The sequence below is a fragment of the Callorhinus ursinus genome, unplaced genomic scaffold (genome assembly GCF_003265705.2).
Source record: "Callorhinus ursinus isolate GAN/ISIS: 27379988/994484 unplaced genomic scaffold, GSC_fseal_2.0 scaffold1, whole genome shotgun sequence".
Lineage (NCBI taxonomy): Eukaryota > Metazoa > Chordata > Mammalia > Carnivora > Otariidae > Callorhinus > Callorhinus ursinus.
The window spans coordinates 38,322,410-38,348,195 of NW_027397063.1; positions in this window are offsets into that span (position 1 = coordinate 38,322,410).

Sequence of the window (25,786 nt, forward strand, 5' to 3'; positions counted from 1 at the left end):
AGCACAGCAACCAAAATAAAAAGACAATAAAATTAAGAGAGAAAGTGGAAATTAGCTCTATTTCCCATACTTCACTTAAAGGCCCTCAATAGGATATATGTTATAGGCAGTGCACATGTTTATTTAGCTATTTTTAAATATGGAAAAGGCACATTATATAAAAATGATATATAATAAGAAAATGAGATTCTCTGTCACCCCATACCTGCAGTATCTCTCCACAGAGGTGGCCATTGCTAATTATTTTGTGCATACTTGTGGAAAATTTCTATACATACACATGAATATTTTTAAATGTCCTTAAGCACAATATATATATTATTTTTCCTCTGGTTTCTTTTTCACTTAACAATATACACTGGAAACCTTGTCATAATTCATTTTTCAAAGTCTCCATTTGACAAATACATAGGCTGTTTCTAGGTTTTTGCTGTTATGAACAATATATTATAAGAGTGAGGGAATGCTGATAAAACTGCTCAGCTTTTGTCTTTACATGTCTGGTACCTGAACTGATTCAGTTAGCATGTGTTGGGCCAGGGGCAATACAGCAAAAAGTAGAACTTAAGTGGAATATGGGATTTAAAATTAAGTCACTGGAACATGGAGCTCATTTCATATATACCTCACAATCAGTGTTACTTATGATTCATACCCATATGTATATGAGTATTCAGAAAGACATGCAGATGTAACCAATATGTTCATCTTTATCCCCAAAGATAATTACACATACCAGTGCTCTTATGCTCCCAAAACTAAATAAAACCTGACCCCCTCTGTTTTGGCCAGGTCAATGCACTTGCCTCTGAAAATTTTCAGGTTTTTGAGGTAGTTTGGCTGTATGACCAAGGACAAGGCCTTAACTTTTGTGGTCCTGTCTCTTCATGATTAAAACAAGGGTGTCTATCCCACTCCTAAAATTTCAACAATTCTGCTTTTCTCAGCTCTCACTGTTAACACTTTTAAGAGTACAGAAGAAATGAAATGTCCTCTTCTTTCTTTCCCTTTTTTGGAGGAGTTAAGTTTTATTTTTATTTTTTTTATTAAAGATTTTATTTATTTGATAGAGAGAGAGAGCACAAGCAGGGGGAATGGCAGGCAGAGGCAGAGGGAGAAGCAGGCTCCCCACAGAGCAGGGGGAGCCTGATGTGGGACTCGATCCCAGGACCCTGGGATCATGACCTGAGCCAAAGGCACTCGCTTAGCCAACTGTGCCACCCAGGTGCCCATGGAGTTAAGTTTTAGAGTTGAGGAGAAGAAATCTTGGTAACCGATTCCCTAATATTTTAATATTTTTACACTGGCCTTTATCTGTAATCCCTGTATTCTCCCCTTGATCCTTTTGGAGCATTAGAGGTTCTTTAAGTCTCCTCCCAGGAAGGAAATTAAAAGAATAAAATGTTGGAGAGAGAGCATGACGGTGAAACTTGACCATTACCATAATTTTTGATTGCTGTTGCTTTTATGGTCTTCAAAAAGAATAAATTATAATGCAGCCTTAAATAAAAGCTCTATCTGCAGTCAACTGCAGTCACATGACAGGCCATGAATTAAGGCAACAGAAATTGCCAAATTTCAGAAAATATCATAGAAGTTTCAAAGTTAAGGGTTTAAGGGAATATATAAATCCCAACATATTATCAGGCAAATTCTAAACAACTGGCCATTTAAAGCTTTCAAGAAGCTGTTTAATTTCCAGTGACATGTAATTCAATTAAGAAAAAAACAAAAATTTGAGTTTAACCAAACAGGAAATTAAGATATAATTCTGGTAGCCTTTAACACATTTCAAAATCATTTAAATCAATTCTAAAGGTATAGTTGCCTAAATTACCATCATGGATTATGAAAAACAATGTCATGACTTTAAGCACCAAAAATCCCATAGAATTTTTAGGAATATGGGAAAAGCATAGAATAAACTTCAGGATGCTAAAGAAAAGTGGTATGTAGTTTGCTTTTAATAGTAAAATATTAGTTGTATGTGCATTAACTATAGTGTTTAGTATATTACATTAAATAAACATTTATGTTGAGAAGATATGATAATTAGCTGAGATATGTTCCTGTGGCATATTACTGAGCTAGTAAACCTAGAGAAATATAGTAAGGACATAGAGTTGGCAATCTCAAAGGAGTGATGCATTAATTCAGCCCAGGAGAGTCAAGAAAGTTTCAATATAATATGCCAAATTTTAAATACATTTTGAAGGATGATATGTAGATTCCTAGTCATAGAAGAGGGGAAGGGCATTTCAGGAAGAGAAAATGGCAGGTACATAGGCATTGAGAAATGTTTGGAGAAAAAGGGAAAAGTTTAGTATAATTTCTAGAACTTAGTGTATGTGTACAGCAGGAAGAGACAAGGCAGGAATGTATGGTGGGACCATAATGTATGGTGGAGTTTGAGGTATGTCTGAGGTATGCCCAGACACCCTGGCTTCTTTACTAACAAGCAACCATGTTAAACCATAGAGCCATGTGTTTTATCACAGCACATTAACGACCACATGTTAGAAAGGAAACTGGAAAATAACCATCGGTTATGACTCAAACATTCTCTGTTTCAGTCTTCAGAGCGCCAGCATGCAAAATGACATTTGGGAGAATACTCTCTCTCTCTCTTTTCTTTTTAATTTAAATTTTTATTAGTTAACATACAGTGCAATATTGGTTTTTGAAGTAGAATTCAGTCATTCATCACCTACATACAACATCCAGTGCTCATCACAACAAGTGCCCTCCTTAATCCCCATCAACCATCTGGCCCATCCCCCACCCACCTTCCTCCATCAACCCTTAGTTTGTTCTCTATCATTAAAAGTCCCTTATGGCTTGTTTCCCTCTCTCCCTCTTTACCTTTCCCCCTTCCCATATGTTCACCTGTTTTCTTATTTAAATTCCACATATGAGTGAGATCATATGGTATTTGTCTTCCTCTGATTGACTTATTTCAATTAGCATAATACATTCTAGCTCCATCCATGTCATTGCAAATGGAAAGATTTCACTCTTTTTGATGGCTGAGTAATATTCCTGTATGTGTGTAAGTGTGAGATCTTCTTTATCCATTCATCAGTTGATGGACACTTGAGCCTTCTCCATAGTTTTGCTATTATTGATAATACTGCTATAAACACCAGGATGCATGTACCCCTTCAAATCTGTATTTTTGTAGCATTTGGGTAAATACCTAGTAGTGCAATTGCTGGATCATAGGGTAGTTCTATTTTTAACTTTTTGAGGAACCTCCAAACTGTTCTCCAGAGTGGCTGCACCAGTTTGCATTCCCACCAACAATGCAAGAGGGTTCCCCTTTCTCCACACTCTCGCCAACACCTGTTGTTTCTTGTATTGTTAATTTTAGCCATTCTCATAGGTGTGAGGTGGTATCTCATTGTGGTTTTGATTTGTATTTCTCTGATGGTGAGTGATGTTGAACATTTTCATGTGTCTGTTAGCCATCTGGATGTCTTCCTTGAAAAAGTGTCTATTCATGTCTTCTGCCCATTTCTTAACTGGATTATTTGTTTTTTTGGGTATTGAGCTTAATAAGCTCTTTATGATTTTGGATACTAGCCCTTTATCAGATACATCATTTGTAAATATCTTCTGGGAGTATACTTTTTTTTACATCATATTAAAATAAGCAAAAGCCCAGCTATTCTAACAAAAGTTAGATTGTAGATTCCTACATCTTTACAATGGCTAATGAACTGCATTCATGAGATATGTAGATAACACAGTACTAAAGAACCCCAGAACTCTCAAGGTCTCAGGGCTTCTGAGCTTCTGAAACCAGAAAGTAGCTTTAACTTTTTTTTAAGACTCTGCATATTTTCTCTAGCTATATTCCCCCTTTCCTTAACCTACTGGTATATTTACTCTTACCCATACATATCCTGGGTTTTACCAAATTCTGGGGTGCTCATACCATTCTCAATATCCTCTTTACCTAATCAGTCTGTTCAAATTCTACCCATTCTTCTGCCCTTAGCATTACTGAGCATGTATGAGAAGCAAGAAATGTATTTGATGGTATGTGGTGGTGGTAAAACAAAAGGAATGGAGCAAATATATACTGAACACCTAGAACACACCAATCACTGGAAAGAGTTTCAGATCATTGGTCTTATGTAATCCTGTGCTAACAACTATCAGTGCTCTAGAGTCTAGATCCAAATGCCTACCACTTTCCCCTTCAATGATTTCAGTCTTATGCAGCCCTATCCTCTTCATGCCCTATCCCTTCTATGATGCTTTCACTGGATTTATTAATATTCTTATGTTCCCCTACTTCCTCGATAGCAATTTTTTCTTCAAACACTCCTTCTCCCTTAATGAGCTCAAACTTTTTCCTGGTAATCTCAAAACCCTAAAAATTTATATCTAAAATTAAGATTTTTTTTGAAAAAGCATTACTGCTACCATTATAAAAGGCTCCTATGATACATTTTTGTCACCTAACAAAAGAAGAAATTTTCAGGATCATTTCACTAGTATTTCTCAGATATTTGGCAGCAAATAAGAATTTTTGCCAAGACAAAGAAAAAAAAAGCATCCAAATCAGAAAGGAATAAAGTTGTCACTATTTGCAGATTATATGACTTTGTATATATAAAATCCCAAAGACTCAACCAAAAACAGTTGGAACTTATCAACAATTTCAGTAAAGTTGCAGGATACAAAATCAACATACAGAAATCAGCTCTGTATCTATTACTAACAATGAAACTTCTGAAAAAGAAATAAAACAAGCCCGTTCACAATAGCATCAAAAATAATAAAAGACCCAGGAATAAATGTAACCAAGTGAAAAATCTGTACAATGAAAACTATGAGATTTTCCTGAAAAAAACCAAAGGTACAAGCAAATGGAAAGACATCTCATATTCATGAATCAGAATTAATATGGTTAAAATGTCCAAACTACCCAAAGCTATCTATAGATTCAATGCAATCCCATCAAAATACTAATGGCATTTGAAATAGAAAAACTATCCTAAAATTTGTATGGAAACACAAAAACCCCCAAATAGTCAATGCAATCCTGAGGACAAAGAACAAAGCTAGAGGTATCACATTTCCTGATTTCAAACTATGCTACAAAGCAATAGAAATTAAAAAAAAGTATGGTATTGGCATAAAAATAGACATAGACTAATGGAACAGTATAGAAAGCCCAGAATTAAATCCCAGCACATATGATCAACTATTATCTGACAAAAGAGCCAAGAATACCCAAAGGGGAAAGGATAGTCTCGTCAACAAATGGTGCTGCAGAACTGGAGAAAGACATGTACAGCAATAAAACTGGATCTCTATCTCATACCACTCACAAAAATTAACTTGAAATGGATTAAAGACTTAAACATAAAAGCTGATACTGTAACACTCTTAGAAGAGAATGTAGGGAAGAAACTCTTCAATATTGGCCTTGGCAATGATTTTTTGGATATGACATCAAAAACACAAACAACAAAAGCAAAAATCCACAAATGGAACTACATCAAACTTTAAAGCTTCTGCACAGTAAAACAAACAAACAAACAAACAAACAAAAAACGATAAAATGAAAGGCAACCTACAAAATGGGAGAAAACTTTTACAAATAATAGACCAGATAAGAAGTTAATATCCAAAATATATAAAGAATTCATTCAGCCCAGTAACAACAAAAAAAATCTGATTAAAAAATAGGCAGAGGAACTAAATAGACATTTTTCCAAAGAAGATATCCAAATGGCCAACAGATATATGAAAAGATACTCAACATCATTAATCATGAGCGAAATGCAAATCAAAACCACAATGAGACATCACCTCACACCTGTTAGAATGTCTACCATAAAAAAGACAATAGATAATAAGTGCTGGTGAGGATGGGGAGAGAAGGGAACCCTTGTGCACTATTCGTGAGAAGGTAAATTGGTTCAGAAACTATGGAAAACAACATAGAGGTTCCTCAAAAAATTAAAAATAGATCTACCATATGATCCAACAACTCCACCTCTGGGTATATACCCAAAAGAAATAAGACAGGATATTGAAGAGATATATGCACTCCCATGTTTACTGCAATTTTCACAGTAGCCAAGATATGGAAATAATCTAAGTGCTCACCAATGGATGAATGGAAAAAGAAGATTCAGTATATATCTATACAATGTAATATTATTCATCCCTGAGAAAGGAAGACATCCTGCCATTTGTGACAATATGAATAGACCTAGAGAACATTATGCTGAATGAAATATCAAATGCAGGAAGACAAAAACTATATGATATCACTTACATGTGGAATCTAAAAGAACCAATTGTAAAAGCATACAGTAAAATGGTGGTGACCAGGAGACGGGGTTGCAGGAGATAGCAAAGATATTTAAGAGTACAAACTTGCAATGTGTAGTGCATAAGCCCTAGAGATCTAATGCATAGTGTGGTGAATATAAGCAACAGTATTATGTTATAATCATCCAACTTGCTAAGAGACTAGATCTAGTCATTCCAAACACTAAAAAGAAAGGTTAATTATGTGACATGATCGAGGTGCTAATTATCACTACAATGGCAATCATTAATATATATAAATGTACCATATTCACATGTTGTACACCTTAAATTTGCAAGCTATATGTCAAGTATATTTCAATTAAAAAAATTAAAAGAGTTCCCCTAAAGTTCAGTGTAATCAACATATCATGGTTCTGATTTCCTAGGAATGATGACTCAGTCACTTCTTAATGAATTCTGGAAAAGAACACTAGGTATCTAAAGGGTGAAGACACTCAAATCATGATATTATACTCCCAAGGCCAAGACAATCATTAGTTCAAGTGTTTCAGACTCCAAGTGTTTTCCCTGCTGGGTAAGTCGACAAGCCACAGGGATTCATTCAAATGATGAGTGGGACCCAAAAATATTAAAACTGACATCAAAGATCAGATGGTTAGGGTCAAGGGCTTACTGAGTATGAACTTCTGTATTTTGATGATGAAATTGGGCCATTTTGAACTTCAAAAATCTGGCGAGTTAGGTCTTTAGAACACTAGTGTTTGTCAGACAAAATTGGTTTTAAGGACTTGATTACAAAATCTTGCCAGAAACCAGAATCTGGTCTCTAGAGAAATATTAAACTCTGTTTATTCTAAAGTCACATGAAAGCATATTCCAGTGGGGGAAAAATTAGTGTTAGTAAAATCAGGTAACAAATAGTTCTTTAGAGACTCTGGTGTGAATCATGTGAGTCTGCAGTATTTCTGCAACATATTAGTTGGTTGAGACATCTTGCTTCATTTTGGTCATTGTCATCAATGCCCCCTCCATTTTTCTATCTTCTTAGAGACTAAATGGTAACTATGAGAATTTTTCCATGAGAAAACCCCCAAACCAGGGAACTATGGAAGTTTGACTTGAATTTTATGTCAAGTTTGAGGGTTGTTGAGCAACACAAAGATAAAGCTGACAAAAGCATGCACTGGAATAGAAGCAAAAATGAAAAGCAAAGTCATTTCTACACTCTCCACAGACTCAAGAAATGAAAGCAGCTGAAATGAGAACAATTCTCCTTGCTTACCCTTCAGAGACAAAGCGGCAGGAAATTGTGAGATTCCTCCCAGAGCCCCACTTGCGAGGAAGCCCATTTAGCAAATGGTATGAGTTGTGGGATCTGTTGTTACTGGTTTTCTTCCCTGGGAACACAGCACACTGGGGATTCAGCTGTACCACAAAACGGTCTTCTAAACCCTCAGACTTGTCAAGTGCAGACTGAGAACTACTCCTTATGGGTTTGCAAAGAGCCATAACTCTCCTTTTTGGCTCACTCATTCTTGGCACTCTCAAATTGCTAGAAGAAAGCTTTTGAACCCAGCTTGGTGTTTTGGGCCACCATTAGCTCAGCCTCCTAACATCTGTGTTTTTGTTGCATAGGGAGACTGAAGCCTTCAGAACAAAAGTGACAAGCCAGGAACTAAGCCATGGAGAGTCTTCAGGGAGAGAAGCACCCAAAATATAGCTTCCATCTTACTACTTACCAAAATTAAGTCACGGTTTTCATACTTGACTAAAGTTCTTCTAAACACCAAAAGGAAAACAGGGGTGCCTAGGTGGCTCAGTCAGTTAAGTGTCTGCTTTTGGCTCAGGTCATAATCCCAGGGTCCTGGGATTGAGCCCTGCATCAGGCTCCCTGATCAGCCAGGAGCCTTTTTCTCTCTCTCTCTCCACCCCTCTCCCCAACTTGTGCTCGCTCTAGCTCTCTCTCTCTCTCTCTTCCCTCAAGTAAGTAAATAAAAATCTGGAAAAAAAAACACCAAAAGGAAAAAAGAAACTCCAAAATAATTTACTGTAACAGAAATATAAATAAAAACAATTCCCAAATGTATAAATTTCTGGGGGGAGTGTATTTCATTATGTATAATATCTAACATTTATTGTTAGTGCCTGCTATATGCCAAGCACTACTGTATTTTATGGGTATGAACCATGTAATTCCCACAATAAGCCACAATAAATTAGTTCGGTAGATATCAGTATCGTCTCTGTTTTACTGGTGAGAGAACTGACATATGTCTCATGTCTGAGGTCCCAGAACTAAAAGTAGCAGAGCTGTGACTTGAACCTATGTACGCTGGTTCCAGCATCCAGATTCTTAGCCATTTGATCATATTGCCTTTCCTGCTTACAAAAGCATAAAAGTCAAAGAAATAAAAATCAAGTTCAGAGGTTTAAAAACCTCCTAATTTTTGCATACTGGTAATTACTCCCACAGGAATCTGTGAATATCCAATTTCTTTTCAGGACTCCATAGAGGTACACAAGCCAACTAAAAGGTACAGAAGGAATCTTTAGGTTCCTCCTCTTTCACAGACTGGGCATTGCTGGACCACAGCAGGCAACGGCAATTCTCGCTGTGCTTCCCAGGCTTGTGTGAGAGCGAGAAGGAAGGGTTTAATATACAGCTGGAGCAATCATTTTCCTGTTGATAATAAGCCATGTCAGTTAGGAACTGTGTCTCTGTGGTTCACTCTTTGTATGTCAGGGTTCTTCAGAGAAACAGAACCAGTAAGATATATATATATATATATATATATATATATCTCCTAGTAAAATATGGATAGATAGATTATGAGGAAATGGCTCATGAAATTGTTGAGGCTACTCAGCCCCACCAGTCTGCCTTCTTCATGTTGGAGATCTACGAAAATCAGTGGTATAATTCCAATCTAAGTCCAAAGGCCAAAGAACCAGGGGAGCTGGTGGTGCAAATCTCAGTCCAAGGGCAGGGGAAGATGGGTATCCCAGTCCAAGCAAATAAGCAAGAAGCAAAAGGGTTAAATGTCTCTTTCCTCCACTGTTTTGTCCTGTTCAGTCCTCAACAGATTAGATGATGCCCACCCACACTAGGGAGGTCAAGCTGCTTACCAAATCCACCAATCCAAATGCTAAGCTCTTCAAAAACATCCTCACAGGCACACCAGAAATAATGTTTAATCTATGCACACTGTGGCACAGTCCAAGTGACACGTAAAATTAGCCACAACTGCTGTATCTCCAGTGTCCAATAGAGTGCTTGACATATAGTAGTCATTCAGTCACTATTTGTTAAGTGAGTGAATTCAATCATGCATGTATACATATATCACATGGATGTAACATATGATTATCCCTGGGACTGTATCATGCACCTATGTCTTTATTTTATTACGGAGAGAGTTTTAGATGATTGTGAGTTCACAGAAAACATGAACATTACACTTGGTGAAATGCCCAAATAGAAGCAGACAAGACTGTGAACACAAAATTTTTAAAGGAGAAGGAATATCTGCTTAAACCTAACTGAAATGAGGCTGACATAGATTGATAGGAAATGTTAAATATAGATATCTCTTTAAATCATTTTTCATAAATTAGGGATGCAAAATAAAGTCTCTCATTATAATTTGCATTTGCCAAATTATTTATTGGAAAGATTTAACTTGGTAGATATTATTTTTATACCATCTTTACTGCCAATAGTTTTGAAAAATATAGTTGATTAAAGAAGATAATGATTCCTATTGAAGACTGCACCAAAAAAAGTAAAAAAATATATCAGTTGTATGTCATCCAGAACAAAAAGAGATTAAATTTACCTCATCCCTGGATGTGGTATTTGGCCCCAATTGCATTTTTGCAGCAGGGTGGAGTGTGAGATCAAAAACACAAGAAATATTATGCATTTAATGAAAGCCAATCTTCTGGCAACTAGGCTAAGCACTGTTTTGTCCTATTTCTGTGGAATTTTGGTCACATCCCAGATATCAAAGAATATTCTTTATTCCTACAGAACCATAACCTGAAGAAAGATAGACACCATATCTGCAGTAATGCTTAATTTAAGGGCCAATTGCATTTCTTCATTTGTGAAATAAAAGTACATACGAATAAACCAACAGAAAACATTATACATTTAGCCCCTTCACTTTAAAAATGAACATAGATGTCTTGCACGAAAAAAAATAAAAGAAAGAGGGTCATTATTGCCTGTCAAAACTAGAAAACCATTAACATTTTTAGAGCTCAAAGGGGACGTTGGAAATAATCTAGTCCGATCTCCTGGTTTCACAAGCAAAGAAACTGGAGTACTAAAAAGTGAAATGATTGATCCATAATCTCAGACCTACTGGACAAAGCTGAGACCAAGACCCAGGTCTTCTATGTATAGTCCAGACATTTTCTATTGTCCTATGCTATGTCGCTGTGATGCTGCACTGTCCCACCCTCACAAGATATTGCTAAGTGGCTTGGTATACCCAGCCTCTGGTGAGAGTTCTGGGATTGCTTTTCACTTCAAGATACAAGGCAATGCCCTGGAAACCTGGCATCAAATATTCTGTTTATAGTTGTTGCCTGCACCATCACCTGGACATTGATCAGTATGTAAAAGTTTGGTTTCCTTATACTTATCATTCACTCGTGACACCCTGGGTCAGATCTACAACATGACCAGGTTTAATTTGTACTATGATATCATAGAAAGAGTTCTTTAAGACATCAACCTAAAGGGCACCTTTCAATTAAAAAAATTTCAACTTTTTGTGTTTTTTTTCCTAAATAGCCAAATTTACTATGTTTGCCCACTGTCTGAAAAGTAACCTCTTAAAAAGCTCCCCTCCATATAGTTCTTTCACATCTTTTTTTCTTTCTTAATATCTCATCTAGTTCTCATGGAGCTCATCAAATCTATGATAGAGCAGCACATATCAGACCCAGAAAAACAAAACTCTAGTGTAACAAAGGAGCTGTAAAGGCTTGAGTTGATTTCTATGGTGCTCCTCATCATAGGATCTAAATTGAACCGTCAATCCCCAAGTCAGGCAGGTTGAGCCTCATGGTGTCAGGCTGCTAATATTGGCTTTGTCTCCACTGATGTTCCTGTCACTCTAGCCCACAGATGCCCAGTGTTATGCAGTGATGGCTGGATGGTAGGCATGCTTATGTCCTGTGTATCATCCTATTGACATTCCCACTAGAAAATAAATTCCTTCTAGAATAATTAACTGGATCTCTTTTATTCTACAATAACTGGAGATTAATAGAAATGGAACAATTCAAAACAACATATGTGATTATAATGAGGAAAGACCCCCTAGAGTTAAAAGTGACTCCCAACACTGTTTTATGATAGTTCATTTTCCTAGAACTGATGGAGGTACCATTTAGAGATGCAAGAAGCTGGGCAGCTGAAGTAATCATCAACCTAACTGCCTCAACCCTTGGTTTTGTTTTAGTCCAGGGCTCCAATTCTGAAAACTGAATTAGGTTATGATACCAACCTGGTTTCTTCTGTGCTTGCCCACCACAAGCCCCCTCATGGTCACATGCATTTGATATCCACCAAGAGAACATAACATTTGCTTTCTCTCAAAAATCCATGTAAATTTTCAGGGTGGGAGGAGTAGGAGACCTAAATTTCGTCTGGTCCCAGGAATTCACCTAGATAGGGATCAAACGTTCTGAACACCTACGAACTCAACAGATCGAAGAAAAGAATAGCAGCAACTCTGAACAGAAAAGTGATCACTTTCTGGAAGGTAGGACCTGCGGAGAAGTGAAGCCGAGGCGATATTCGGGAAGATAGACGGAGGGGCCGGGGGCCTCGTCAGCCGCTTCTGGCAAGTGATAGAGCAGCGGAGCACAAAATTGGAACTTTTAGAAGCCTGCTCCGCTGAGGGACATCACTCCAGTGGCTAAGCGGGGGTGGAACCCTCACTGGGACAGTGTGGTCTCAGGACTCTCAGGGTCACAGAAGGACCGGGGATGCCTGAGTGCCACAGAGCTCCTGGGTATCGGAGCGGGGAAGCTGGCTGAAGAGACAGAGCCGAGGAGTGTGCTCTCAGCTCAGGGTGGCCATAAACCGTGATCCGCGGCACAGGCGGGCCACTGCTCTTCCCACAGGGACCCAACAAGTGGCAGATCCAGGGAGACTCCCCTTCCTCCCCCAGGAGGAGCAGCACAGGAGCGCACCGCAGGGATCTGCTGGGTTTGGAGACACCAAACAGGGTTGTGTGCCAGAGATGGAAATGCTGGGTCACAGGCCGGGTGATTACGGAGTGGGGCCGGAGACCAGAGAGGTGAGAGTGATTGACTGCTTTTCTCTGGGGGCTCACTGAGGAGCGGGGCCCTCAGTTCTTGGCTCCTCTGGGCAGAGACTGAGATGCTGCCATTTTCACTCTCGTCCTCCAAAGCTGTATGGAAAGCTTGCAGGGAACAAAAGCTCCTGAGAGCAAACCCAAGCAAATTACTTAGCCCGGCCACCAGCAAGGGCAGGGCAATTCCGCCTCCGGTAAAGACATTTGAGAACCACGGCAACATGCCCCTCCCCCAGAAGATCAGCAAGAACAGCGAGCCAGGACCAAGTTTACCGATCAATGAGAACGGCAGAACTCCAGCACTAGGGGAATACTGCACATAGAATTCATGGCTTTTTTCCCATGATTCCTTAGTCTTTCAAAGTTAATTTTTTTAATTTTCTTTTTGCCTTTTCCTTTTTTTTTTTATTTTTTCCCTTTTTCAACCAACATCTTATCAATCCCTGTTTTAAAAATCTTTTTTATTTTTCATTTTTAGAGTCATAGTCTAGCCATTCATAGTAGTTAACCTTATTTTTGATATATAGGTATAAGTTGTTCTCTTTTTAAAATTTTAGGATACAGTTTCTTCTAACAGACCAAAATATACCCTAAATCTCTAGTATATGGCTTTGTTCTAGTCTCCTGCCTGATCACATTCTCTCCCATTTTTTTTCTTAAATCCTCTTCTTTCTTTTTTCAACCAACTTCTTATCTTATCAATTCCTTTTATAAAATCTTTTATAATTTTCATCTTTACAGTCATATTCCATACCTTCATCATATTAACCCTTATTTTTGTACATACATAAGTTTTTCTTTCCTTAAAATTTTGGGAGACACTTTCTTCTAACGGACCAAAATACACCACTGATCTATGCACCAGCCGGATCATATTTGATAATATTCTGTTTTTTTATTTTGTTTTTGTTTATTTTTATCTTTTTCTTTTTTCTTTTTTCTTTCTTTCCCTTTCTTTTCCCCCAGTTTCAGGTCTCTTCAGATTTGTTTAGTGTATATTTTCTGGGGACATTGTTACCCTGTTAGCATTTTGTTCTCTCATTCATCTATTCTCCTCTGGACAAAATGACAAGATGGAAAAAATCACCTCAAAAAAAAGAACAAGAGGCAATACGGACTGCCAGGAACCTAACCAATATGGACATTAGTAAGATGTCAGACCTAGAGTTCAGAATGATGATTTTAAAGATACTAGCTGGGCTGGAAAAAAAGCATGGAAGATATTAGAGAAACCCTTTCTGGAGAAATAAAGAACTAAAATCTAATGAAGTCGAAATCAAAAAGACTATTAATGAGGTGCAATAAAAAATGGAGGCTCTAACTGCTAGGGTAAATGAGGCAGAAGAGAGAATTAGTGATATAGAAGACCAAATGATGAAACATAAAGAAGCCGAGAAAAAGACGGATAAACAACTACTGGATCACGAGGGCAGAATTCAAGAGATAAGTGATACCATAAGATGAAACAAACAAGTGGGATCCCAGAAGAAGAAGAAGAAAGAGAGAGAGGGGCAGAATGTATATTAGAGCAAATTATAGCAGAAAACTTCCCTAATTGGGGGAAGGAAACAGGCATCAAAATCCAGAGAACCCCCTTCAAAATCAATAAAAATAGGTCAACACCCCAACATCTAATAGTAAAACTTACGAGTCTCAGAGACAAAGAAAAAATCCTGAAAGCAGCTCGGGACAAGAGATCTGTAACCTACAATGGTAGAAACATTAGATTGGCAACAGACCTATCCATACAGAACTGGCAAGCTAGAAAGGACTGGCATGATATATTCAGAGCACTAAATGAGAAAAATATGCAGCCAGAATACTATATCCAGCTAGGCTGTCATTGAAAATAGAAGGAGAGATAAAAAGCTTCCAGGACAAACAAAAACTAAAGGAATTTGCAAGCACGAAGCCAGCCCTACAAGAAATATTGAAAGGGGTCCTCTAAGCAAAGAGAGAACCTAAAAGTAACATAGACCAGAAAGGAACAAAGACAATATACGGTAATACTCACCTTACAGGCAATACAATGGCACTAAATTCGTATCTTTCAATAGTTATCCTGAATGTAAGTGGACTAAATGCCCCAATCAAAAGACACAGGGTATCAGATTGGATTAAAAAAAAAAAAACAACAAGACCCATTGATATGCTGTCTGCAAGAGACGCATTTTAGACCCAAAGACACCCCCAGATTGAAAGTGAGGGGGTGGAAAACCATTTACCATGCTAATGGACACCAAAAGAAAGCTGGGGTGGCAATCCTTATATCAGACAAACTAGATTTTAAACCACAGACTGTAATAAGAGATGAGGAAGGACACTATATCCTACTTAAAGGGTCTATCCAACGGGAAGATCTAACAATTGTAAATATCTATGCCCCTAACATGGCAGAAGCCAATTATATAAGCCAATTAATAACAAAAGCAAAGAAACACATCGACAATAATACAGTAATAGTAGGAGACTTTAACACCCCTCTCACCGAAATGGACACATCATCTAAGCAAAAGATCAACGAGGAAATAAAGACTTTAAATGACACATTGGACCAAATGGACTTCACAGATATATTCAGAACACTCCATCCCAAAGCAACAGAAAACACATTGTTCTCTAGTGCCCATGGAACATTCTCCAGAATAGATCATATCCTAGGTCACAAATCAGGTCTCAACTGGTACCAAAAGATTGGAATCATTCCCTGCGTATTTCCGGACCACAATGCTTTGAAACTAGAACTCAATCACAAGAGGAAAGTCGGAAAGAACTCACATACATGGAGGCTAAAGAGCATCCTACTAAAGAATGAATGGGTCAACCAGGAAATTAAAGAAGAATTAAAAAAAATTCATGGAAACCAATGAAAATGAAAACACAACTGTTCAAAATCTTTGGGATGCAACAAAGGCAGTCCTAAGAGGATAAAGTATATAGCAATACAAGACTTTCTCAAGAAACAAGAAAGGTCTCAAATACACGACATAACCTGACACCTAAAGGAGCTGGAGAAAGAACAGCAAATAAAGCCTAAACCCAGCAGCAGGAGAAGAGAAATAATAAAGATCAGAGCAGAAATCAATGAAATAGAAACCAAAGGAACAGTAGAATAGATCAATGAATCTAGGAGCTGGTTCTTTGAAAGAATTAACAAGATTGATAAAGCCCTGGCCAGACTTATCAAAAAGAAAAAGGAAATGACCCAAATAAATAAAATCATGAATGAGAGGAACGATCACAACCAACACCAAAGAAATACAAACAATCATGAGAACATATTATGAGCAACTATATGCCAGCAAATGAGATAACCTGGAAGAAATGGGTGCATTCCTAGAGATGTATCAACTACCAAAACTGAACCAGGAAGAAATAGAAAACCTGAACTGACCTATAACCACTAAGGAAATTGAAGTGGTAATCAAAAATCTCCAACAAACAAAAGCCCAGGGCCAGATGGCTTCCCAGGGGAATTCTACCAAACATTTAAAGAATTAATACCTATTCTTCTGAAACTGTTCGAAAAAATATAAATGGAAGGAAAACTTCCAAACTCGTTTTATGATGCCACCATTACCTTGATCCCAAAACCAGACAAAGACCCCATCAAAAAGGAGAATTACAAACCAATATCCTTAATGAACATGGATGCAAAAATTCTCACCAAAATACTAACCAATAGGATCCAGCAGTACATTAAAAGGATTATTCACCACAACCAAGTGGGATTTATCCCTGGGCTGCAAGGTTGGTTCAACATCCGCAAATCAATCAATGTGATGCAATACATGAATAAAAGAAAGAACAAGAACCATATGATCAGCCCAATAGACGCAGAAAAAGCATTTGAGAAAGTACAGCATCCTTACTTGATCAAAACTCTTCAGAGTGTAGGGATGGAGGGTACACACTTCAATATCATAAAAATCATCTATGAAAAATGCACAGCAAATATCATTCTCAATGGGGAAAAACTGAGAGCTTCCCCCTAAGGTCAGGAACAGGGCAGGGATGTCCACTATCACCACTGCTATTCAACATAGTACTAGAAGTCCTAGCCACAGCAATCAGACCACAAAAAGAAAGAAAAGGCATCCAAATCAGCAAAGAAGTCAAACTCTCACTCTTTGCAGATGATATGACACTTTATGTGGAAAACCCAAAAGACTCCACCCCAAAACTGCTAGACAGCAATTCAGTAAAGTGTCAGGATAGAAAATCAATGCACAGAAATCAGTGGCATTCCTATACACCAACAACAAGACAGTAGAAAGAGAAATTAAGGAGTTGATCCCATTTACAATTGCACCCAAAACCATAAGATACCTAGGAATAAATCTAACCAAAGAGGCAAAGAATCTGTACTCAGAAAACTATAAAATACTCATGAAAGAAATTGAGGAAGACACAAAGAAATGGAAAAACGTTCCATGCTCATGGATTGGAAGAATAAATATTGTGAAAATGTCAATGCTACCTAGAGCAATCTACACATTCAATGCAATCCCTATCAAAATACCATCTACTTTTTTCAAAGAAATGGAACAAATAACCCTAAAATGTGTATGGAACCAGATAAGAGCCCGAATAGCCAGAGGAATGTTCAAAAAGAAAAGCAAAGCTGGTGGCATCACAATTCCGGACTTCAAGCTCTATTACACAGCTGTAATCATCAAGACAGTATGGTACTGGCATAAAAACAGACACATAGATCAATGGAACAGAATAGAGAGCCCAGAAATGGACCCTCTACTCTGCGGTCAACTAATCTTCGAGAAAGCAGGAAAGAATGTCCAATGGAAAAAAGACAGTCTCTTCAACTAATGGTGTTGGGAATATTGGACAGCCACATGCAAAAGAATGAAACTGGACCATTTCCTTACACCACACACAAAAATAGACTCCAAATGGTTGAAAGACCTCAATGTGAGACAGGAGTGCATCAAAATCCTAAAGGAGAACACAGGCAGCAACCTCTTCGACCTCAGCCATAGCAACTTCTCCCTAGAAACATCGCCAAAGGCAAGGGAAGCAAGGGCAAAAATGAACTATTGGGACTTCATCAAGATAAAAAGCTTTTGCACAGCAAAAGAAACAGTCCACAAAACCAAAAGACAACTGACAGAATGGGTGAAGATATTTGCAAATGACATCAGATAAAGAGCTAGTATCCAAAATCCATAAAGAATTTATTAAACTCAACACCCAAAGAACAAATGATCCAATCAAAAAATGGGCAGAAGACATGAACAGACATTTTTCCAAAGAAGACATCCAAATGGCCAACAGACATATGAAAAATTTCTCAACATCGCTCGGCATCAGGGAAATCCAAATCAAAACCTCAATGAGATACCACTTCACACCAGTCAGAATGGCTACAATTAACAAGTCAGGAAACGACAGATGTTGGTGGGGGTGTGGAGAAAGGGGAACCCTCCTACATTGTTGGTGGGACTGCAAGCTGGTGCAGTCACTCTGGAAAACAGTATGGAGGTTGCTCAAGGAGTTGAAAATAGAGCTACCCTAAGACCCAGCAATTGCACTACTGGGTATTTACCCCAAAGATACAAATGTAGGGATCCGAAGGGGTACGTGCACCCAGATGTTTATAGCAGCAATGTCCACAATAGCCAAACTATGGAAATAGCCAAGATGTCCATCAACAGATGAATGGATAAAGAAGATATATATACCAATCTTGGTATATACCATATACCAATATGGAATATTATGCAGCCATCAAAAGGAATGAAATCTTGCCATTTGCAATGACGTGGATGGAACTGGAAGGTATTATTTTGAGCAAAATAAGTCAATCAGAGAAAGACATGTATCATATGACCTCACTGATACGAGGAATTCTTAATCTCAGGAAACAAACTGAGTGTTGCTGGAGTGGTGGGGGGTGGGAGGGATGGGGTGGCTGGGTGATGGACATTGGGGAGGGTATGTGCTATGGTGAGCTCTGTGAATTGTTTAAGACTGTTGAATCACAGACCTGTACCTCTGAAACAAATAATACATTATATGTTAAAAAATAAAGAAGAAGATAGTAGGAAGGGAAAAATGAAGGGGGGGAAATCAGAGGGGGAGATGAAGCATGAGAGACTATGGACTCTGAGAAACAAACTGAGGGTTCTAGAGGGGAGGGGGTGGGGGGATGGGTCAGCCTGGTGATGGGTATTAAAGAGGGCACGCACTGACTGGAGCACTGGGTGTTACACGCAAATAATGAATCCTGGAACACTACATCAAAAACTAATGTAATGTATAGTGATTAATATAACATAATAATAAAAAAAATCCATGTAAATTTTGAAGATCAATGGGAAAAAATTCCCTGAAGCATGGATATATCAGGATTATTATTATAAATTCCCAGTTCTGCCTATTGCATTTTAATAGAAATTCCAGTTTCATAAAATAAAGTTATTGGTAAGGGAGACTACAGTGACATTTACAAGTCCTTTATGTAACACTTTATAGTTTTGTACATTACAACTCAGTAACAAGAAGAAAAAGAAGAAACACTGCATATTTTCTATCATAACTATTCAGAATCCTTAACAAAATTCTCATGAGAAATCACCAATTTCTACTTTTATGAAATAACCTTAGCCATAACACATTCTGTAAAGGTATTATTTAATTATGTATCATTTTCAGATTACTGTAATTATTGACAATAGTGACAAATAATTCTCCAGAATATTCTAGCATAAAACTATGGAACTTCATTCTCTTTTTCACATATTCAGATCTACATTCACTTTAGTTTTGCTCTTACAATTTACAACCCAGAATAGTTATTGTGATTCATTTAATTCTGCGCTTTGCTTCAATCTAGGTTGACACAAAAGCAATCCCCAAGTCCAGTCAAAGAGAGAGGGCCCAGTCTATCCTTTGATAAAACTTAATTACCAGGAACTGACTGCCACATAAGACACTGAAAACTTAAACAGTCAGTTTCAAATAGGCAAGTTCAAAAGGTGGTCCAATGACCCTGAACATGAGAAAAGATGTTGAATCTCTACTAATCAGGAAAATGCAAACTGAAACAGCAATGTACTACCTGTTTTTTCATCCATTACTTTTGGATGCAAGAGTTAAAAATGTTAACAATATCTGGTTTAGGTGAAGATGCTAGTAAATGGGCTTTTCTTCCATGTGCTATTAATTGTGACTAACACTAAGTAAGACTTTTTTTAGAGGAAATTCAACACTTGCCATTTAGAAAGACATTTGACATTTTGGATGGAAAGAAAAAAATGAAGTGGTTATGAAGGATAATATTTTTTAATGTTTACCCATTTTCCCTGTATGTTCTTTTACATTTTTACTCTCTGTATTTCTGGTTATCTTAATCTTTTACAGTAAGAATATAGTCATATTATCCTTGTGTAATTTAAGACATTTAGACTAAAGAATAGATCATGAGGGTTCCATCAGCTAAATTGTACCTACTTCTCATTTACCATATTTTTTAATCCCTGTTTCCTGTTATTCTTGGGATATCTGGAGAGATGCCAGCTTCCCCTTGTCCTGCCAATTAGAAGTGCTGTTATCACTGTTCCCTCACTCTGCTAACACACAGACTCCCATGGCTAGCCCCTCCATCTGCATTCTAAATGGAAAGAAGATACTGAAATTGATCCTGAGTTGATTTTCTGCTGAAACAGACGTACAGGAGGAGCCCCTAGCAATACCCACTTCTCTGCCATTGTTGCAAGACAGGGTGGGATTTCAGGCTTTGTATCTACATGGTATCTGTTCAAGGCCCATGATGACCAACACACTCCTGGGAAAGAGCCCTACACCCCTATCAGCAAACTCTTATGCTGTGATTCTTCCTCTAAGGTTGCTTCTTTTCCACCTGCAACACTCTAGGTTTTACATGGTCCATTCTTTCCTTATCACATTTCCTTAAACCTCCTTCCTGTCAAGTGTCTGCTTGACCCTTCCTGCCTTTGGCACTCAATACCCCTACCTACCTTACCTACGGTACCTGCCAGACCCTCCTTCTCACACAAATTTTCCTCACTACTGCTGTCCTTGAGGCCCTGCACATCCTAGTATTCCAGATTTTGGGACTTCAAGGACCTGTAAATTCAACACAGAAATAATGTGGAGAATTGGCAGGAGGCTGCCAAAGTACCAATTTTGCCAAATGGGCAATCAAAACAAGTAATACCAACTATTATCACCATCATTTTATGGAAGAAAAGCATACTAAAATGGGAAAAGGTCATAATCTGAGTAAAATAAAAATCTGTCTTAAAGAACGGGGATTAAGCAATTTGGGGAAAGACCTGAGTTGGGGAAGGGACACACAACAAGAAGAAGCTGGCATACAGAAAAATGGAGGGGGGATACCTCCCTCACATCTCAAGGTCATGTGAGTGAGTTCCCCATGCTAAGCTAAGGAGTCACAGTAGCTGCTCTTCTGTCTCAGAAAACTCCATCCATCATCAGCTGCCTGCAGGCCACACCGGAAATGTCCAGCAAAGAGAAGCTCACTTATGCCCAGAGTTTGCTGCCCCCTTCCCCAATTCAAAGGCACTTCACAGACTTTTCTTTGTGTTCTATACCTGGGATACTTTATGCTCCCCTTGAAGAGAGTCCTGTACAGTTCTTGTCCTACAAAGAGGCTGTAGAGGTATGGAGGAAAAGCCCCAGCAGAAGTATTGGCTGAAACTAGACAGCGGCACCCCCGCAGTGCTCATTCTTGTTATGGACATGTACCTGTCCGTGCAAAGGTTTTTAGGGCAATCACTGATACATGCTCCATTGTGAGACTCTAAAATCCAAACTGTACTTACTGTGGATGTTTTGTTTTTAGGTGAACACAGTTCTTGAAATGCAGTTCTTTTACATTTAATAAAATCCATTTTAATATTCACCCTGATGACTCATCATATATTTGTTCTAAAGTCAAAGGCTAAGTGGCTAAATGGCTTTTCTTTTTCTTCTAAAAGCCTGGGTTCCAACTACTTTGACCTAGATTGCCAGCAATAGAAATATCCTAACCCTCTTAGGCCTCAGGAAACCAAATCCCATAGTTTTTATCAGGAATCTGTGAAAGGGAAGAGAAGGAATGGGGTTAGGCCCAGAGCCAAAAAGGAGTTTTAGTTATGAGATAAAATTGGCCAATTTCAGAGCAAAGGCATCCAGAAAGGACAGACTGCATAGATGCCCCCACTTCCTCATGTAGCAAGAGATATTGATGGTCAATTTTTACAGTGGTATGGCTTATTTGCTTCAGTAACATTTGGTAGCAGAGGCACTGCCTTCCACTCAGGGTTATTGCTAAATAATACAGAAGCTAGAAGGAAATGCACCAAGAAAGTTGCGAATGTGAAACATGTGCTGAGGTCAGAACACACACTCCCACATGCCCACACAACACATGACTTTGCACTTTCCTCTATCACTGTGAACACGAATGCCATTTCTATCACCATCATTAATTAGAATAAAAATTCTTAAAACTTGCTGCACCATTCTTCTCCAGAGCTAAGTAGGATTATTCCAGGCTTTCAGCCCAAGTTTTCAAAAAGCCTCGCTGATTAGAAGGCATTAACATTTATATTTTGCCAACACTGATTACACTGATTGCTGGCACGTGTTTATGTGATAACCAAGACCTAACAAGAGAGATGCAGAAAAGGACAGTGAGCAGAATACTCATATGTAAGGGGCACCCATCAGTAACTGAGCTGACTCCTCCCTCCTTGGCAAAGGAAGGAGTTTAACTCACGGACTTTGAGGCACTTTCTAGAGCTAAAATTTTATGGCTCTGGTTAGCAGACAACATTTCAGAAGGCATCTACTACTGAGTAACAGGAGGTTCAAAATCCCTCAAAGGCTGATTATCAATTCTTAGTACTTCATATTCTTTTCTTTTTCTTCCTGCCTTTTATCATGTACTCATTTCTCCTTGATACTGCTAATTAAAGAGGAAAGAAAGAGTTCTGATAAGTCAAACTGAATGGAACAGAAAATTGAAGTTCTGAGATTACCGAAGAGTTCTCCAAATACTTAAGTTCTCTGAAATATCTCTTTCTTCTGTGGCATCCAGCAGAAAGAATTAGCTGGGGTTAGAACTCTACCAAAGCCTAGAGATTTGTTGCAAAAGTACCTCTGAAGGAAAATTCTGGTAGAGAATGCAATCTACTTCTGTGAGAGACCCCCACTACAGCTGGCAATGGGGAAATCCGTGCTGTTTGTGATAAGAATGAAAGCAACCAATAGTCTTTCCTCTAAAAAGCAAAGCAAAACAAAACCAGAAGCAATGACTTGAAAGTTTATAGCAAACTTATCTCCTTCAGTTCAGGACTATTTGTTTGCCAACTAAGTGTTACTTTTCACAAATATAAAGTTAAATCAACAATTCTCCTGGCATTCATGACACAGTAGGTAAAAGAGCCTGTGAAATGTAGAATTAACTTTTCAGGTTCTGAAACGGATACATCACTTTTAGAAAAATAAACCATTTGGTGAGTGTTTTGCAGGCTCATTCACACTCCATTCCCAATCATAACTGTTGATTCCCCAAGCAAGGAAACAGAAAGAAACGTGTGTTCTGTTCAGAACAGAACTGAGTGCTACTTGGAATAGGGGTTAAACACACGTACATTTATTTTTACCATTATTTCCTACTACCACTGTTACTATTAACGTTGTACATTAAATAGTTTACCAAGTGTTTTCACATATTTTTTCCCATTTGTGCATGACCCTCCTAATCCTGTGATGTAGATAAAATACTTATCTATGTCAAGGAATTTAGCATTTGTCACCATCCCCACGCCACCATCATCTAGTGAGCCCTTACTGTGTGCCGAGCTGTACACTCAATGTTTTATGTGGATCATCTCACTTAATCCTCACAATGACCCTAAGCAACTGCAACTATTATCTCTATTTTAAAGATAAAAAAAAAAAACATGGTTGATTCGGGCCTGGAATATGGGGTTTAGGAGTCCAAGTCCAGTGTTTTTTCCACATTGTTTTAATAATAGAGTTAAAAAAGAACAAAGAGAATGCTAAAATTTCCAGTTCGTTTCATATCAGTTCCCTTCAGACAGAAATAAAGCAAGAAACGGACCATGAAAAGAAAGTTAAATTTGCAGCCTCTTCCCAAAATAAATACTTACAAAAATGCAGCAGGCAAAAGTATCTGCCAAATCTTCTGGAGCTTTTGCAAATTGCAATAATGTTGCAATTCCACTATACTAGCAGCTAAATGCAAAATTTTACCTTTAATTCTCCTGCCGACCAAAAAACCAATGAAACAAACAAAGAAAAGCTATTAAAATAGAAAATAAAGAGGACTTTGTTAAGAAGTCTGACAGTGTGGGGTGGCCTACCATGACTGATAAAACTCTTGGGTTTTCAAATCACCCCAGTTGCAGCCTGGTTGGTCTTTGGCTCTACCAGATTCAATTTCTACTCAGAAGTATTTAACGAGTACCTACTGCATGTTTGGTGTTGGGGGATATAGAGATGAACAGGACAGTTATTGTTCCTGCCTTTCTGGAGGTTATTATGAACTAAAGGCAAAGACAAATAGGAGATTAATTATAGTGTAATAAATTCCAGAACAAGGGATTTATCCCAGTATTGGGAATTAGAGGAAGCTTCCCTGAAAAGAAAAAATGGCATTTAGATGAAACCTGAAGGAATGCCAGAAGTTAATCTGATAAAGAGGTGGCAAGAGGACTCAGGGGAGAGAAAAGCTGAAGAGAAGAAATGGGGTCACCCACAAACCTGAAAGATAATCTACATCCTCCATGATGTGGAGGTTTCCATAATCTACCCCAGGGTGGAAGTTCAGAGGAGAGCAGGTTATATAGGGAGTCCATCTTTAAAATATTTCTCTTACTCAGCCAAGAATTCCCACACTCTTAAGGAACTAGCATATTCCTGCCCTACTCTGGAAAGACTGTAAAGGAAACACACTGATAGTTTCTCAGCTAATTACAACAGTGGTTTCATGAATGTCAGAAAAAAAGGGATGGGGGGAGACAGTCATTTAACAGGACATGAGAGGAGGGTGTCTGGGTGGCTCAGTCAGTTAAGTGACTGACTCCTGATTTCAGCTCAGGCCATAATCTCAGGGTGGTGACATCAAGACCCATGTCAGGCTCCATGCCCAGCTTAAGATACTCTCTCTCTCTCTCTCAAGGAAAGAAAAAAAAAAAAAGGACATGAGAGGATAAAATGGAGATAGAGAAGGAAAAAAAAATGTCATTTTTTTCAGGGAAGCTTCCTCTAATTCCCAATACTGGGATAAATCTCTGGTTCTGGAATTTATTATACTGTAATTAATCTCCTATCTGTCTTTGTGTTTAGTTCATAATAATCTCCCGAAAGGCAGGAACAGTAAGTGTCCTATTCATCTCTACATCACCCAACACCAAACATGCAATAGGGATATAAAAAAGGAAGGTATACCCTAAATGAAATAGACCACAGTAATGAAAAGTTTAAAAATTTAATATGATGAGCCCTCAGTTACCTACCTCTGGCTTAAAGAATTTGTAACACATGATTCCAGATTCATTTAGACTGTACTTGGGACTGCCAGAGAAGACAATACAGTGTAGCAGATTTACTTTCCTACTTTCTGCTTAGGTTTGTTAAGCCTGTGGATGAGAAGCAATACACTAGAAGGCTTTATTTCATTCCTTTACTTGGTACTTCAATTCCTTAATTCATTTTAACACTCACACAAGAATTAGTGGTTTGTTTTGCTTTGTTTTTTAATATCTTAGAATTTAAGCATTAGTTCTGAATTACTAAGGACACCAAGTGACAGGATGAGAAGCAGCCCAAAGAGTGCTAGGAAAGAAGGAAAATGATAGTTTTTCAGAAGTAATTCATGTGCTAAATATTCTCTATCTGTCCATCTAGATACACACATCAATCTTTTCCATCCTGCTCTGTGCTTCAGAGGGAGATCCCTTGAGTTTTCAGTCAGATGTGGTCAATGGGAGGCATTGGTAGGAGGTCAGAAAAGAGGGACCAGTGATGAATGGATAAAGAAGATGTGATATATATATATATATACATACACACACATATATATACAATGGAATATTACACAGCCATCAAAAGGAACGAAATCTTGCCATTTGCAATGACGT